The 17,490-nt window shown below is 38.4% G+C and overlaps 1 protein-coding gene across 4 annotated transcripts in view; it reads right to left on the bottom strand.

Moving 5' to 3' along the window:
* hdac7a (histone deacetylase 7a) overlaps positions 1-17,490 on the bottom strand; it is a 64,424-nt gene that overhangs the window by 29,276 nt on the left and 17,658 nt on the right. The gene's annotated exons all lie outside the window — the stretch shown is intronic.

The following is a 17,490-nucleotide window of genomic DNA, read 5'->3' as shown; positions in this document are numbered from 1 at the left end:
CATTCTCATACCTAAACTTGAATTAAATATTTTCAATAATTAGGAGACCGCTAGTGTCTTGCCTAGACTGGGTAGGCATGCACCATGTACAGATATGACTTATTTGTGTTCCTTCAGCATACTTGCACCTTTGAGGTATTGATTTGTGGTGTATTCTATCTTTTGTTCTTTTGGTTTACTCTGTCAACTTGTTTGGATTAGAAGGATAAACTTGTTTCCTTCCTCTTAAAACCACGTACAGAGTGTCCTGTGTACATCGATAAATCCCACCCAAAATAAACCTACACATATAATGCTTCCACTTTATACATAAAATCAAAACAGACAGTTTAACATGATATACTGTTTATCTATTTTAAATATACAAGGGTATAAAAAAAATAATGTGAAAACTTCTTGGCCTGTAAGAGTCAAATAAACAAGAACAATCTTGCAGCATCTCTTCTGCAGTTTTAATTACCCATTCTCTTAGTCTCCAAACTGTGTCTTTTACATTGATTGACACACACGAACACATACACACGTGTGCGCACGCACGAAAACGCATCCATGCACACTCATTTCCATGTTCTTTGCATGCTGTTGAGGTTATTTGCATTGCAAGACTGAGTTAATGGGAAAGATTGCCTCATCCAGCACTAAAAAAAGGATTCAGAATGAGACAGCTTGGAAAAAGGCTGGGGGTAGTTTGTTTCTATGAGAAACACACACACACTTGCAAATGCTCAAAGAAATACACAGAAACATAACAGAAAAATAACTAAAAACACATACAGACTCCTCAACTTCATCATTTCATTCCACTGAAATTAGTATTGCAGATAAGAACACTAAGTAAATCCACATAAGCACACAGAGGAGTGCACAGAAACACACAAACAAGCAAGCTTATATAAGCAAATATAATGATGTCACATACTTTACGTACAATTGGATTCTTTGCTTAAATGTCAGTCTGTGTAATAATGCCAATGCCACTCATCCAGAGGTAGAATAGACTGGAATAAAGTCATTTGTCTTTGGCTTAATGTGTCAAAGCAGTGTGAATGTTTGTGCTGCGGTGACAGTACTCCTCCATATTAGGAGGTATGAATGCAGTCTGTCTGAATGCCTACCATGGCTGGAATAACAGAAATCCCTTGACAAACACACACACACACACACACACACACACACACACACACACACACACACACACACACACACACACACACACACACACACACACACACACACACACACACACACACACACACACACACACACACACACACACACACAATTTTGCTCACATTTTCTCTGTACTGACTCAATGAAAAACAAAGCCTTTATTCTTAGGAAAAGGAGAGGAGAATATGCTTATACAAGGAAACAAAGGCTGCTATAGTGACACACACACGTGCACTCACACACTGGAGCACCAATGTCACTCACTTTCCCTACCTCCCCGGGGTTATAAACATCCAAGCACACAGGTCCAACATTTACCTACACAAGGTCTTTTGTTTCAGGGAAAACCACACACACAAGCGTGCACACGCACACACACACAAACACACAATGTAGTGATGTCCCCTCCCTCCAGTTTTAAGTTATTGGGAGGGTGACCATAAAAGGATCTCATGAATCATGTGATAACCGAAATCACTGAATCCTGGATGCTTGTGCAAAGTGGCTTGAATTGTGAGGTTGGAATACCTTGGAGACTCAAATAACAGTAGTTAATTACCACTAAAGTGATGGGTAAAGGCTGGTTCTTATACTGGGAAACAAAAAGGGTTTGAAAAGCAGACATTGACTAAATGTGCAGTGTATGTCGTAACTGCAGATGTTCTGTAATCTATACAGTTCATGGTCTACATCGGAAACTGTTGTAACGAACCGTTGACGAAAAATGACAATTGCACGAGCAATTATAATAGTTGATATTTGGTTGCCTAAAGCTATGAGGAAATGAATTTGTTCAAATACGTGTCATAGAAAATTTATTGCAGCTCAAGTTTACGAACCAAAATCCAGTTCTGTCCACACAACACAACTGGGCATTAGTGCACCTTTACACAAATGGGTCAGTTTTAAGTTCAACAATACTGTTAACGCCACACCATTACATGGTGTCTCATTACATGACACTAGATCCGTTAGTTGAGAACAAACCTCTTGAACCACTTTGCTCCTAAGCTGCCCGGTTGGTGGATACACAATGTCCTTTAGATTGTAAAATAACTGATAATAACAGTTTTCATGTAGGAAACATGACTTTAAGTGTAGGGGGTTTAGGCTCCAGACCTCTTCAACCACATTTTTTCTCTCCTCAGTATTTGCTCCTATGTCTATCCAAGTAAGTTAAGACTCTAATGTTTTTAGTTCTCCTTAAGAATGATATTAAATTACAGTTAATTACATCTGTGTGTCTTACTAAGAGAGGAAAAATACATTTTGATTCTGTGGTTGTGATTTGGTGTTTATTTCACATAAAAACACACAGTTATCCAGTGTCAATAGAGATGGGAAGGTGTCTGCTGGAATAGCACACAAACACATAAAGAATGTAGACACACAGATAATCACCAGATCAGAACTCTACAACTATCAGACCTCCCAAAAAAACTAAAATATATACTTCATCATCTGGTTTTCATGGGGATCACATTCGATCGAGTCAAGTCATCTTTTTCAGACTAAAATACCATGGATATGCAGGCAGTTAGTGATCTCCCAAGAACCAAAAAATTACAAGAATTGATTTCAGTGTAAGCAGGAATTTCCCAAAAAAGTAAATATACTCCCAATAGATAATCAACAAATCTGTAAGCAGTTCCCATAAAACTCCAGGAAAGCCCCGGAGAACAAGGAAGAAAACATTGTTTTCAGTAATGTGTTTACATTAAATGCTGTAAGCCTTTCACAAACAGAAACAGGATTAAAGTGGCTCTCATTATTTGAAAGGACACCACAGGATAATAAGTGTTGAGCAATCCAGAAATGAAAACTCTTTAAATTCTGTGAATGTGTATTACATCAGATTCATTTTGATATTTGTGACCAGTACTGTTTTGTAATTATAGCACCTTTGTCATTGTATTTTGTAATTGCCTCACTGTATATTTTCTGTTATTGGGAGTATCATGGTCATTGCTAATGCAACACAATACACTTCTGGATGGTGTTTCTGAACATCTTACTGGTTTCATGTTTCATTTCAACAAAGAAAACAAATCTGATAATTTTCCACAGAGGAAACCACAAAATTTAACAGCGTAATTGCAACATTTGTACATACATGATATTGCCAAATTAATAGGCTTCACAATAAATCAGATATTTTCAGTTGAAATTGCATGGCATTTACTGTACTTCTGACACATAAGCTATTCAAGGTATATTTTATAGGACAAGTAGTATAAACAACAATATAGTATTGTACGTGTATGTCATAAGTGTGATGTACGTTGATCATTGTTGTTGGCTGAAAATAATTATGTTTATGCTCACAAAGCATTGTGTGTGCATTTGTGTATGGAAGTTTCCTCTCCTTGCTATTGTTGTATATGCTGCAGTACTGTTCTGCATTTTCAGGACCGGCTTTACAGGTTAGACCAGGATATTGCATGTTCTTGCTCTCATATGCTCCCTATTTATGTCCTAGTCTTTTTGTGTCTTCCTCTCTCTATACTCCATACTGGACAGATGTTAACAATGAAAGAATAAAAGATAAACAGACACTCTGGGGTGATGAAAACATTAAAAACATCACTTGAAAACAAAATAAGCATAAAGAGACAACACAAAGATGAGAAAGGGGAGCAAGTTAGTAACCTTTAGTAAAGTATAGCTACTCTCTGCAGTATGAAGGGGGGAAGGCTGAGTAATGCCACTAATGAGAAACACTCATAAAGCACAAAGTCAACAACTAGCTGGGGAGACGCCATCACTATGTACCTTCTCAAACACCCAAATATAGTAACACCTTTTTTTGTCTTAGCTCCACCATGTATAACCTCAACTCGCTCTACACCTTTTAGAGGAAACAGCTTTTAGAGTTACAGATATCATTACCCCAGGCTTCATGTCACTGTATGTATTTACAAGCACAGGCACTAATGCACAAGTAGGGATTTTTCAACAGAGAGAATGGTGTTGGGAAAAGAGAGACAACAGGGCAACCCGACATTTTAGAGTCAAACCTTCTCCTTGTATCATCTGTATCACTATCCGTGCATTCTTTTTTTTTGTGCTGGCAGGGTGTTTGCATAGTATATGTCAAGTGACACAAAAGTTTCTTGCAAGCATTTGTTCTTAAGACATCAAAACCTGAGTTAACAGCTTGTCTTGAAGCTCTAGACCAAAGAAAATATTTCCCCCTTCATCTAAAGCAAACAACTGCAAGGTTAAATTAGGGATTCAAGTCCTTGAACAAATAAAGATGCCGAATAATATGCCCAGAAACACTTACATGTGACACCATGTGCACAGGAATCATTATCTATATGATATGGACTGAACCACTTACAAACATTCTCACAGAAAACAGAGGCAAAATCCCTTGTAAATATTTTGTTATATTTTTCAATGGCAAACATGCAAAGACATTTTGCAAATCTGGGAGCAAACATTTGGTTTCTTTGCTTGATAAATGGCTCATTCAAATAAATGATGTGTTATCATTACTTGCTCTAAGAGCTCCAACTGTTTTCCCTCTAAGCAAATATTTAGAAAAAGTACTTCTAGCAATTCACAAAACAACTGAATGCAGTTTTGCACTGTCAAAATACCACGTCAGCTCATCAAAAACCAGCCTGCAGGTTTTATCAACTTTTCATAGATTAATATAAGCGTATGGCTGAAATAAGAGCCATACATAAATAGTCAACACATAAACTATCCAATCAGTATTTCCCTCTGCCTTCAAGCTGAAAACTATTAATTTGCTTGTCAGGCATAAGATCAATATAGGATATGAAGGCAATCGTTGTGAGAGAGGAGGATACACAGAATAGGGTTAGATGGAGAAGGTTGATTCGCTTTGGTGACCCCTGACGGGAAGCACCGAAAGGAGAAGAAGAAGAAGTCATAAGATCAAGAACATTCAAAGACACTGTTTTTGACACATGCTTATACGTTGATCATTTTAACATATATTGTTGCCACAAAATATCCATTGACTATTCAAAATTCATTGATGTTCAATTTCTTTCAATCAAAAATAAAAATGCTCTTGGGGTCAAAGAAAAAAAATATGAGGTATTGTTTATTTTACTCTTCCGCATCCCTTTGCAGAAAGTGTTTTTCAAAATGCCCCTTTAACTCAGTCAAAGACAACCCTTTATCATTAAAAGGGGGGAAAATAACCATCCAGGTAAGAGGCTACAGTTCTATTGGAAAACGTGTGAGTTTTCAGAAATTAGTATAGGCATTAAATAAAACATTTATTGTTGAGATTTTCATAGAAAATATTTATATCATATATTCCAATGAATGTTTGTTGGTTTGATCAATGAATTTCAGTTAGGACTGAGAACATACATATATACATATATGTACACACATGTATTCATACGTGTATATATATATATGTGTGTGTTTGTGTGTTTATATATATATATATATATTATATATATGATACTATTCTTAACATCTTAAAACATGACGAGTAAAAAATATTGTTGTCTTTTGCTGGGCTATTTACAGTTTGTTTGTTTTTGTTTTTTTGCTTAAATTATTTCTTTTTCTGTTTTTGTGTTTTTGAAATGATAATTTCACCCCTAGTATATATACATTTTAGGTCATGGCCAATGCCTGGAGTTAACTGTTCATTTTTTCCAATGTTCTGTTACCAATTTTTATGTGTGACAAATTCGCATTATGTGAACTCTGCAGCAAAATATTGCAAGTGCAAGCCACCCGAGTCTAACGTAACTTAAGAGTGATTTCGGCAGTGGTTAGCACTCCCACTTCACGGCAAGAAGGGCCCATATTTGATTCTGTGTGGAAACAGAACCTCTCTGTGTGGAGTTGGAAGATCCCCCGGATCCATTATTTTCTTCATAGTCCAAAAGAAAAAAAAAAGGTAAATGAGAAAAATTGGAAAATTGCCTTCATGTGCGAATGACACAGTGAATGATTTGCTCTATATGTGGCCCTGCAATCCACTGGCAACTGGTCCAGGGTGAACCTGTCTCTCGCCCAATGACAGCTGGGATAGGCCCAAGCACCCCCATGACCCTAAATGCAGGATAAGCAGTGAATAATGATTGAATCAATGACTGAATGAATATGTATCTATATCCAAAACAGGATCCTTGAATAGCTTGATATTCATAATACATTTTCCGTGTCAAGCACCCATTTAAGACATAAAGAAGCCTCTCTCCCATGGGGGGAGGAAAAAGAAAACGTGCGATGTGAAAACAGACTCAAAATAGATGCAGTATCAAAACAGTCAGTCACTTAACAATAACAGAGAGGGTACATTTATGACCTCCCGCAGCTGCTACCAGGGTACTGCTTCTCATTCCCTTTAAAAGGCACACTTACAGCCCACATGTGCGGAAACTACAGGTGAAGCTTTCTTTGACAAAGACAGAAAGGAAAGATAATGCTAGACAGGGAGACAGATTAGAAAGATGGATCTTTTTTTTTTACATGAACACACACATCAAATAAAGGGAAGCTGAAAATTAACTGGAAGACTGTTGTATCAAGTTTGTTAGTTAAACTCAAAGATTTTTTAAATATCTGGAGGCAAAGAGTCGAACACATACACAAACAACTGCACCTGCACAGACATAAACAAGCATGGAATGAGTGATGAAGTCACAGACACACGTACCCATGTTTCTCTTGTAAAAAATGGCTGTGTGAAAACTCAGTAGCACTTCTGCCTCGGCTCCAGCTAACAGCTGGATCTATAATTAGACTTCAAGCTCCACTCCCTCCAGTCATCTTTTAGTGTCACCACATCCTCTTTTCTTCAACTCCTTTTTCTTCTCCCTCTCTGAGTCTCTATTTGTTGCTGCTGTCCAACAGCAAACTGTTGATTTAAACATTTCAACCATGCCATGATAGCATCATCATTTAAAAGCTGCTATTCAATAATAAGGGACAGAATGAAGTAAAAACCTGCCCGAGTTATAAACTTGCAGTTAGACTTGATAATCATGTAAATTATTCTTCTTAACACCAAAATATTATCTGTCATTTTAGCCTCAGTGTGGCAGTCCTGCTAATAATGACAGCTCAGCCCATGTCAAAACAGAGTCGGTACAATACATCCCATGTACAACAGGGATTGTAACTGTAGTAACGGGGTTGTACAGCCGGCAGGAAGTGAAGTCTATAAAAACACAACAATGAGAGAACCGGGGTGGTTTCCTGCTTAAGAGCTTTGTTTAGACTCCCATTTCCTCCCCTTTCCTCCCACTGCTGTTGTTGTGTCACTGCTGCCTCAGTGCCTTTGAGCCCTGTAGCAGTAAACAACCTGCTGTTATACATGTTCAGACAGGAAAACTAAACCAGTAATCCAAGCACACAACCAGTATTCAAAGCATGCCTTCCCGTTCTCACACAATCATGACCAAACACTCAAATCGGTGTTCCCTTTACGTTCAACACATGCCCACAGTAAAATGCTGAAGTCCTTGTCACCATTAACCACTCAGACTTCTCACACTCAGACATGAGAAGATTAAGTGGACTGGTAGAAATCAACTACTGTAATGTACTTAACATACTAACACACTCACTTGAAAATACAATGTTTACAGGAAGATGGAAAACTACTGGGTAAACTATTGACCGTCCAGTTACACAATATTTTCCCACAAATTACTGTGTAAGAAAACCCTTGAAATAATTTATAGACCCCTAGAAATAACTAGGAAATGTATCAGCGCTTAGAAAAGGGTTTATGTAGATCAACGTGCAAATTAAATATTTAGTTTGGTTGTAACCTTTGTAAAACAACTAAAACGCATGCAGCATTTCATGTATGAGATATGTCGTGCTTTATTAACCAATGTTCATGAAAAAGCTGTGAAATCATGTGTCTGCAGAAAGTCCCTTTCAATCACACCAGCTGTGGAATAGAAGCATCTTTCTCCTGTGACTTTCAGTTTCTGTAGATGGTTCGGGTTTTCGGACAAGTCTGTTGGACTCTTCAAAAATGCAGCTCATCATGACATCAATAGCCAGTTCTCACTTTGTCCAAAACCACATGATCAAGCCCATTTATTGTTATCTACGTATGTCCTTGCTTTTGTCACTGGTTACCCCAACATTTTTTTCTTTTTTAAAATGATTAACTGACGTAGGATGATTAGCTATTGCATACAACATACAGGATTTACTGTAAAAAAACATCTGTAGCACTAAAGAGGTGACAATTACTCTACTAGCGGGACAAAAGGCTGTAGCTCAGAGAGCTCACTAAAAAAAGAAACCATAATTGCCAAACAAGCCTTTTACAACACAGGATATCTATGACTGGCAGTCATGGGATCATACGCTAAATACTTTGTCTCATTTTCATATATAGGATCTCAACATATTTAAAAAAAAAAAAAAAAAGGTTATGAGTTTAAGGCATGTCGTACAAAGCACCACACCCGACACAGTGAGGTTCATCAGATATTCAACCAGATAGTGACCTTCAGAAATTTGAGCTGGAGAGAATCACTGATGATAACATTCTTTTGGACAAAGGCAATCACTTAAATATTGATAAACAACTTGTCCACTGGCTGGAACAAATCAAATACATTATGATTTCAAGTTGTTTTGCATTTCTTGAGATTTGATTATGCATTTCTGACAGTTAGAAGGGCATTGATCATTTCCACTCCTGAAAATGTGATGTTTTTTGTTTCACAGTGGAAATATACCACTACTTATAAAACCTTGGAGATACAGAGCATCAGATTTAGTCTAGCTTAAGATGCTACATTTATGACAGAGGCCAAACTAGAGTCAGTTATTTGCTTTTGAATCTTGGAGGTATTTTAATTGCTTCCATTTAAAACAAAGCAACCAATTAGATCCTTGATTGGGTCCTTTGTTACTGATAAAAACATACTGTAGCCAAAAACAGGTGTGCAAACACTGTACTCTCAACAGATGCTTCCAAATAACCTCAGCCGGTAAGACAAAGCGTTTGTAAAATTTCTAAAATCCCTTTCATGTCCTTCATGTGAGTATGATTTGGTATACAAGGTAAATACAGTCTAATTGTGTTGGAAATGCCATTTAGTGAAAGATAACATGGGAAAAAAGTGCAATATTCAGGTCCAGTCTAACTGACCACCAAGTTTATAGAAAACAAAAGTATGTGACTGAGCTAAGATTATTTGTGATTTTCCCTGGTACATCAGCAGAAATACCCCTTTCAACAATTGCACCATAATACTGATACTTTCCGAGCCCACATTTCCTCCAAATCCTTTGACTCACCCCTTGCCCTTTCCCTTCTTCATTCTCAAGAATCCACAGCTGTCACACACATTCAAATCCTCAAGCCCTCTCAAAGCAGGTGGCCAGATTGTGGTTGGTTTGCCTGAGAGTTTCTGTGACTGCCTGTGTATGCCAGTCTTTAAGTACAATGAACCTCACTCTGAGCAAATTACTCCAATAGTTGTTAAATGTGTTAACAATGAAACCTCATATTTTTTCATTCAATCATGAAGTTCACTGACTGACCACTGTCTATTTCTTCTCTGCTGTGTCTGCTCTGCTTTTGTCCAATCGTCTTCCATCAGCATTTTTAATTTTCCACCCCTGTTCTGCAAGTTGAAGGGGGCATGGAGTACCTGTCAGTTTATGGGTCTGACTCAGTGTTGACAGTTAAGTTATGTAAGTTTTTCCAGTAGTTAGTCACCATGAATCAATCTGAAATAATTATGATTAAAAAAATCCAATAAAAAGTCAGTAAACAGTTAGAAAAAGAGCAAACTGTAAATGGATGTATATATTGTTTTCAAGATAGCGCTGGAAGACGGCAGCCTGTCCCAGCAGCTCTCATAAGGCCTCAACCCATCTGGAGGGTACAGGAAGCACTGTGAGAGTCACCTTCTTTGACTTCTCGAGTGCCTTGAACACTGTCCAACCCACCCTTCTCAATGACAAGCTGCTGAGTACGCAAATTTAACCTGACATCACCGCCTGGATCCTGGACTACCTCACAGGAAGGCAGCAGTATGTCAGGGTGGATGACTGTGTTTCCAAAGCCGTGGAGTGCAGTACAGGAGTGCCCCAAAGTACTGTACTGTCTCCATTCCTCTTTACCCTCTTTACCTCCGACTTCCAGAAGAACCAGAAGTTCTCCGATGACTCTTCCAGAGTTCCAGAGATTTTCTGAGGAGAGCAACCAGAACCACCTCCTACTTAACATCTCCAAGACCAAGAAGGTGGTTGTGGACTTCTGGAAGATTGGGAGGAGGAAGGTACCAATCGCCATCCAGGGTGAGAAGGTGAAGATAGAAGACTCCTACAAGTACCTTGGGGTCCACATTAACAATAAACTGGACTGGCCACACAACACAGATGCACCCTACAGGAAGGGTCAGAGCAGGATGTTCTTCCGGAGGAGATGGAGGTTGTTTGACATCTGTAGTGGGCTCCTCAAGACCTTCTACCAGTCTATGGTGGCAAGCACACTATTCGCTATGTGTGCTGGTGGGGCGGTGCCAGGTCTGGTGAGGTCAACAGGCTCAACAAGATAGTGAGGAAAGCCTGCTCAGTGGTGGGACTGAACCTGGACCATCTCCAATCAGTGGAAGTGGGGAGGGTGAAGAACAAAATTGGAGCTATCCTAGACAATCCTTCTCACCCCCCGCACAACGAGCTGCGGCTGATGGGCAGCTCTTTCAGCCAACGGTTCATCCCACCCTGATGCAGAACTGAACGCTCGTTTGTCCCCACGGCCATCAGACTGTATAACAGCAGTCTGGACGACACACAACTTTGACCGGCTGGAGGTGCATCTGTGCTACCACAACCTCACTACCTCACCCCATTCACTACCTCACCCAGTCATTCATGTGTCATGCCCTAACTCTGCTGGGTTTTTTTTATCCTGTTTGTCTCAGCCCACTCACTTCCTGCCTATTTTTGCTAATTTATTTTATTCTTATCATTGCTATTGTCACTCTATGTTGTTGTTTAGTTTTGTTTGGCCTCTTTCACCCTTACTGCCTTTTTTCCCCCCATACTGTTGTCCATCCTTATCCTTGATGTTGTTGCTGTTGTTCTCTCTGCTGTCTATTTATTTGTGGATGTCTTTTGTTTTTTCTAATTGTCTCCCAATTGTCCCTCTACTGATATTAATATTCATATTTGTTTGACACTTATAACTGTTGCACTGCTGTGCCAAATATTTCCCCCTATGGGAATCAATAAAGTTTGTCTTATCTTATTTGAAGACAGAATCTTTCAGCCAAATCAAAAAAAACTCGGAATACTATAAGATCTATAAAATCTAATGAGAGCTATAAGATCTATATCTGCAACTTAAAACTATCATATGTCCTGAAATCGCTATTCTATTCTTAATGGAATATCTATCAGAAATATGCCAGATCCATGATATTTCTATAAAATAAAATGACCTGGTGATGAACCTCTGAGATAATTTAAGTCACATACTGTACTAACAGTGTGGGCCTTTAGAACCTCTTTTAGAGCTTTTGAGAGTATGAAGGACCTTAACAAATGGACCTATCTAAACTATATCAGTTTTAAACCATGTTTTAAAGGGCATCATGATCACAATAAACATAATCTGAGCATCTCAACTTGATATCAGGGAGAAATAAAAGATGTTTTGGGTCAGTGTATGTCCTCACAAAGACAGCTGCATAAACCTGACTATGTGTGCAAACTTGTTTGTGTAGACCTGTCTGCCTACAACTGTCGCAAAACTATTTTTGTATTTATGGCGTTGCTCTGTTGAATGTTCAAGAGCAAATGTTAAGTGTTATACTGTCATCTTTCCGAATGGCAAGTGTGTACTTGTGTATATGCAAGAGAGTGCATGACAACGATGGCCCTCTTGAGGGAGAACAGTTTGAGCCTACAAACATCCACAAAGGGTTAAGTGAGGACACCAGAGAGGCAACTAAAATTTCCACGGGTCAAGGGTAAATTACTGGCCCTAGTGCTGACATTTGTGGCAGGAAGACTTTTTTTAAACAAGGATGATACTTAAATTCACTCGCAATGATGATGAATACTGATCACAAAATAAGTTCTCGCAACCAAAGTCACAGCTGGTTTCTTTACTATTTGAAATGGCACTTGGCTATCTTGCCACAAGATACTTTTCAATATGGCTCTGTCCGTCCTACATTTTATTACTTGAACTAGTTAACATTTTGCACTTGAACTTTAATGTAAAAACCACAACAATAAGACTCTTTGGATGCTATGAGTACAATGCAATTTTTTTTTTCCAGACAGTGCTTGCAATACTCAGTGTGACAAAAAAAGGACAAGAATTCGTACCAATGCTTGCAGCGAAATACAAACATCAGCACGCAAGTTAACATGTTTTTATGGTTAGAAAATATAATGTCTATGTTAGACCATAATTTCAACTGTCATTGGAGGGAAAGATCAGTTATGGAAATTTAAACTGAAGTTTAAACATAATGTTGGGGTCAACAAATTGTCAAATTCAGCAATGATACTACGGCATATAATGCAGGAAAGATTAATGTGTAACCCAAATTTAATGGCAATCCAACCATACTTGTTGAAACATTTTACTCAAAACCGCTAAACCACAACCCATAGCACGGGCATGGGTAAAAAGTCAGGGGGTCAGCAAAATTTCTGGAATTCATGTTAGTACTATTTCATTTCAAGCCATCAAGAGGCTATTCAGAGACTGTATTTTAGTCACAAGATGGTGAACCAGAAGATGGTGAGACCACAATGATAGGATAGATATCTGAAAAATAGCAAAGTGTGAATAAACTGAAATAAGAACTTTACTATTGGATGAACAAATTCAGGGAACATGGCCTTCCAGCTAGAGTCCTAGGGTTCTGCTTTACGTTATCTACTTGTCACTGTCACCACATGGTCACTCATCGGGAAATTGTTGAGCCTTTTTGAATAAAGTGTGGTTGACCATAATATAATGAAGAGTATCCTGAAATAACTTGTTTGATGAATTGGTGAGAAACAAGTGATATCCATCTGACCAAGAGTAACCATCAAGGCAAGTTAACACAATCACCAGGTGTGATTAATGATATCCAACAACATTTATTCATATTGTGCAAGATCTAAAAATATGAAATGTCACTTCTGAATTCGCCTTCAATGGTATTGATACATCATTCCTACAAGTGCAATCTTTAAGCCAACTCAACTGTGCAATTTAAATAAAGCTGGATTCTTTAGAGCAACTTACTCATACACATGCTGACATACCCACCTCTGCTCCCCTCTATTAACTTTTGCACAACGCAGCGGCTCATCGATCATTCAAATTCAACAAGATATCATTGCATTCATGAGTTTCTCTCTGGATTTAGTGAAAAAAATTACCCATTTTATTTTCAGAGAAGAATTTCAGCATTAGCAGCCACCGGGGTTGCAAATCACAGTAAGAAAGGACCATTTCTGTGATATCTTGGAGAGACACTTGGCTTGCTTCTTGTCTGTCATTATAGAGGTGGGTAGAACAAAAAAAGATGTTGCATTTTGAAGAATGAAAACAATTCAAAAGCATGGCATGTCAAAGCCTAAATCTGCTGGTCTAAACAAGCATCTGATTGATAAGTTCCTTTCCTTAGATGCATCTGTTTCAGAATCACCCAACAGGAATGTGGAGACTTATAAAATGCCTGACAGAACAAGTATTGTAGAAATGCCCTTTGGCAAAGCAATATTTCCTCCAGCTGCTGAATACAGCTGCTCAGTAGCAAAGACCAGCACTGGTCATACAATTGATTGGAACAGAAAAATAGGAAGCACCAGATCATATCTACCACCTTAAATTTGTACTTGTGCATAAGTGCTACATCAACCCATAATATTTTTCTCAAACAGAACATAACAACGAGTTTACAGCTATTACAACTCTAGTTCAACCAAACAAAATGACCGATTCACTTGAAAGTAATAAAAAATTCACTCTAATTCTTTCTCACGTCACTCTCTCAGTCACACACACAAGCCTGCCCCCCCCCCATAACATCAAACACATTCTCCTCATTTCACTACACAAATAAAGACACTCAACACTGCAGCTCACTCAATAGGATAACCCCCTTTTTTATCTTTCATGACCCACACACATTACACTAAGTCCCCAAGATACCAGCCCTACGTTATCATCACAGTATCGCACTCGGACTTCTTACAAAACAGCAAACACATATTAAGGCTTCAGAGCTGTTGCTGATGCACACATTGCTTTGTCTCTTAACAAAAGCTCACACTCACACCCTATTAAACATACCAACCGACAGCAAAGCGGAAATTATTTGGCATCAAATGGAATATCTAGTTGTCTATCAGTGACAGAAACAGCTGTGATAAGAACTGTGACTTGATGACTGATACACTGGTAGACCATGGGAGTAGCAGTGACTGGTAGCTGCATAAAACCCTACTATCTTAAGTTAAGACCTTTTGATAATAAGAACAACAGTATGTATCAGCTCACGCGGCTGAAAGATTGGCTACCTTGCCGGCAACAAAAAAGTGGAGAGGAAGTAGACAGTTTTGTAACTTTTCTTCATTTCAATGTGTACAAGTATATTACTAGATGTCATAAACACTTCAACAGTTGAAATGAAAATCTTTTATAATAACTGTCACTACTACCCCTTGTATTTGGAAAATGTATAAGATTGTGTAGCTGAAAGAAAAGAAGAAAGTAAAAATGCACTGTTAGGTCAAAAATACATTGGTTTTATACCAATTTTGAGAGAATTTTTAGAAAATTGGTAGAAGAAATATGAAAACGTAGCCAAATGTGTACACTTTGTTCAGAAAAGAACTGGAGGGCACAAATAAATATTTTTCTTCTGTTGGGCATCTTACACATCAGCAAGGTTGTAACTAATAACTTTCTGACTTAGCTATGTTTTTATGTGCATTCTGAAATATTTTGTGTAGTTCCATCCACACATTGGAATTTAGGAGGCTAGCTCTTCAACAGATTTTGGGGGGCTAGATAAGCACAACTGTACTGTAGTGTGTGTGTGTGTGTGTCTACGTATTAACATGAAAACACACACACACACACACACACACACACACACACACACACACACACACACACACACACACACACACACACACACACACACACACACACACACACACACACACACACACACACACTTTTGGTTGTTTACTGCCACAGTAATATCCCATGATGTCTGTTATGTTGTGTTCCTGTATTTTCCCCAAACTGGATATCAAATTTTCCTTAGGGGACAATGAAGATCTGGACCGAACAGACCAAAAATTCCCTAACATCTCCCTCGGTTTCCTACTTCATGTTCTTATTCATATGCACCCTTCTATCCCTCCGTGTTCAAATATGTATCTATTTCCACACTTACTTGTTTTGTTTCACTGTGTTCATCTCATACTATATTTGCATTCCTTTCTTGGTAAAAGTTAACAGCTTGTTCCAAAAAGGCAGCCTCATGAATATTCACAGTCACACTTGGCTGTCTGCACGGATAAGAAAGAAAGAAGACATTAACATTCCTGCACATGCTCAGAAAACTGGTCAGGGATGGACAACACAAAAGCCAAGATACTCTACATACATATAGGTTTCTTTTAAGAACATCCGATGGCATACAAAACCATCATCGTATAAACGTAAAGGCATAACGGTGTTAATCGAGTTGTCCGTTTTACACAGACTGATCTGTGCAAAACTCAGTTGAACATTCTGCACCCTCACCCTATCTTTTGAAACAGAGAAGTCCAGCTCTGACAAAGCCATGTAAAAGATACTTCAAAATAGACCAATACTGATTATCTTGAGAAATGGCAGCTGCTACTATTTGTGAACTTTTAGTTGCCAGCAAATTATAGATGTACGGTCTGATTGATGGATATAATCTCCTCAGGTTTACTCAGGCATCTTAATCCCACTTTTAGAGTAGTGTCTGAATACATTGTCAATTTTTAGATCACGAAACATCAGTATTTTCTCCAAAGGCCTGTGTTGATCTGCCTTTGGAGTAACACCCAACGCTCTACCCACTTGTGGTGTGCCTGTAGATACCCTGTGTGTGTGTGTAAAAAAGCTTCCACACAATTACGTAGCTAATGATCTTGAAAATGTTCTTCCAATCACTTTCATTTAGTTAGCAACACAAAATACCTGGATCCTATGTTAGCTTTCTGTACCTACAAATCAAAAAGGCATGACATAAATCAAATAAACAAAAGAAATCTACACAAACACACAAAATCCATATCTAAACAGACAAAATACACACAAACTTCCAGACCCAGACACACATTAAATAAACATGCATTGTGTCTCACTCCTCCATTTGACCAAGTTATTGAAACTAGCTTGAAGCCGTAAATGTCACTGGATACCATTCATTGCCCATGCACACACACACACACGCGCACACACACACACACACACACACACACACACACACATACACACATACACACATACACACATACACACATACACACACACACACACACACACACACACACACACACACACACACACACACACACACACACACACACAACGTAAGGAGTCCATCCAGATGAGGAGATCCTATTACATCTGTGCTAACAACAGGCTATCTGATATCAGTACTGGTCACCTCACGGGCTCAATGTGAGCCAACCATTAATCTTTGTGGTGCTTTAGGTACAACAATATCAAAAAAGAATAGTGATGAGTCTGGTTCGTAAAACATTCAATCAAAGCTGGACTGATATATGGGGCAGACACTAGCCTTTGATCAGATATCCAATGTCCCACTGTGATATCATCTAACTGTGGGATGGTGAGCATTTCTGGCACAGCTGCATCTGGACAACAGAGCTTTAGGTTTAGTTAAATAAACATGTGAAACAAGGACTTGAGCTTTAAATTATCTACAGATGTTTGTTGTAAATATATGCCTTTCAGTGAAAATACATTAGGAAGACAGATAGGCAGGAGTAGTTTATTCCTTTTAACAAACAATTATGTCTTTATTGACATTATCATGGCTCAGTTTCGTGGAAGTGGTGCAAAATGTATAGGAATTTGTTACACTATCGTGAGAATACACCTTGGCTTGAAATACCAATTCAGAATAAAGGCCCGGGGTTATTAAGGAAAGAAAAGGGAAACGTGCTTATTTCAAAATCGGTTGTCTCATTTGCTACATTATTTCCTTTGTGACAGAAGTTTTAAAGGTAGGTTTTGATGGCACCATATTTCAAACCTGACCTTAAACAAAGAGGACTATGCTGCTTCTGGTTATACTTTTAATC

This window comes from Fistularia commersonii, chromosome 14 (assembly GCF_037954325.1).
Source record: "Fistularia commersonii isolate RoL2024-O1a breed Wild chromosome 14, RoL_Fcom_v1.0, whole genome shotgun sequence".
Taxonomy (NCBI): Eukaryota; Metazoa; Chordata; class Actinopteri; order Syngnathiformes; family Fistulariidae; genus Fistularia; species Fistularia commersonii.
Note: the sequence above shows the minus strand (reverse complement) of the source record. Positions and strands in the feature narration are given on the sequence as shown.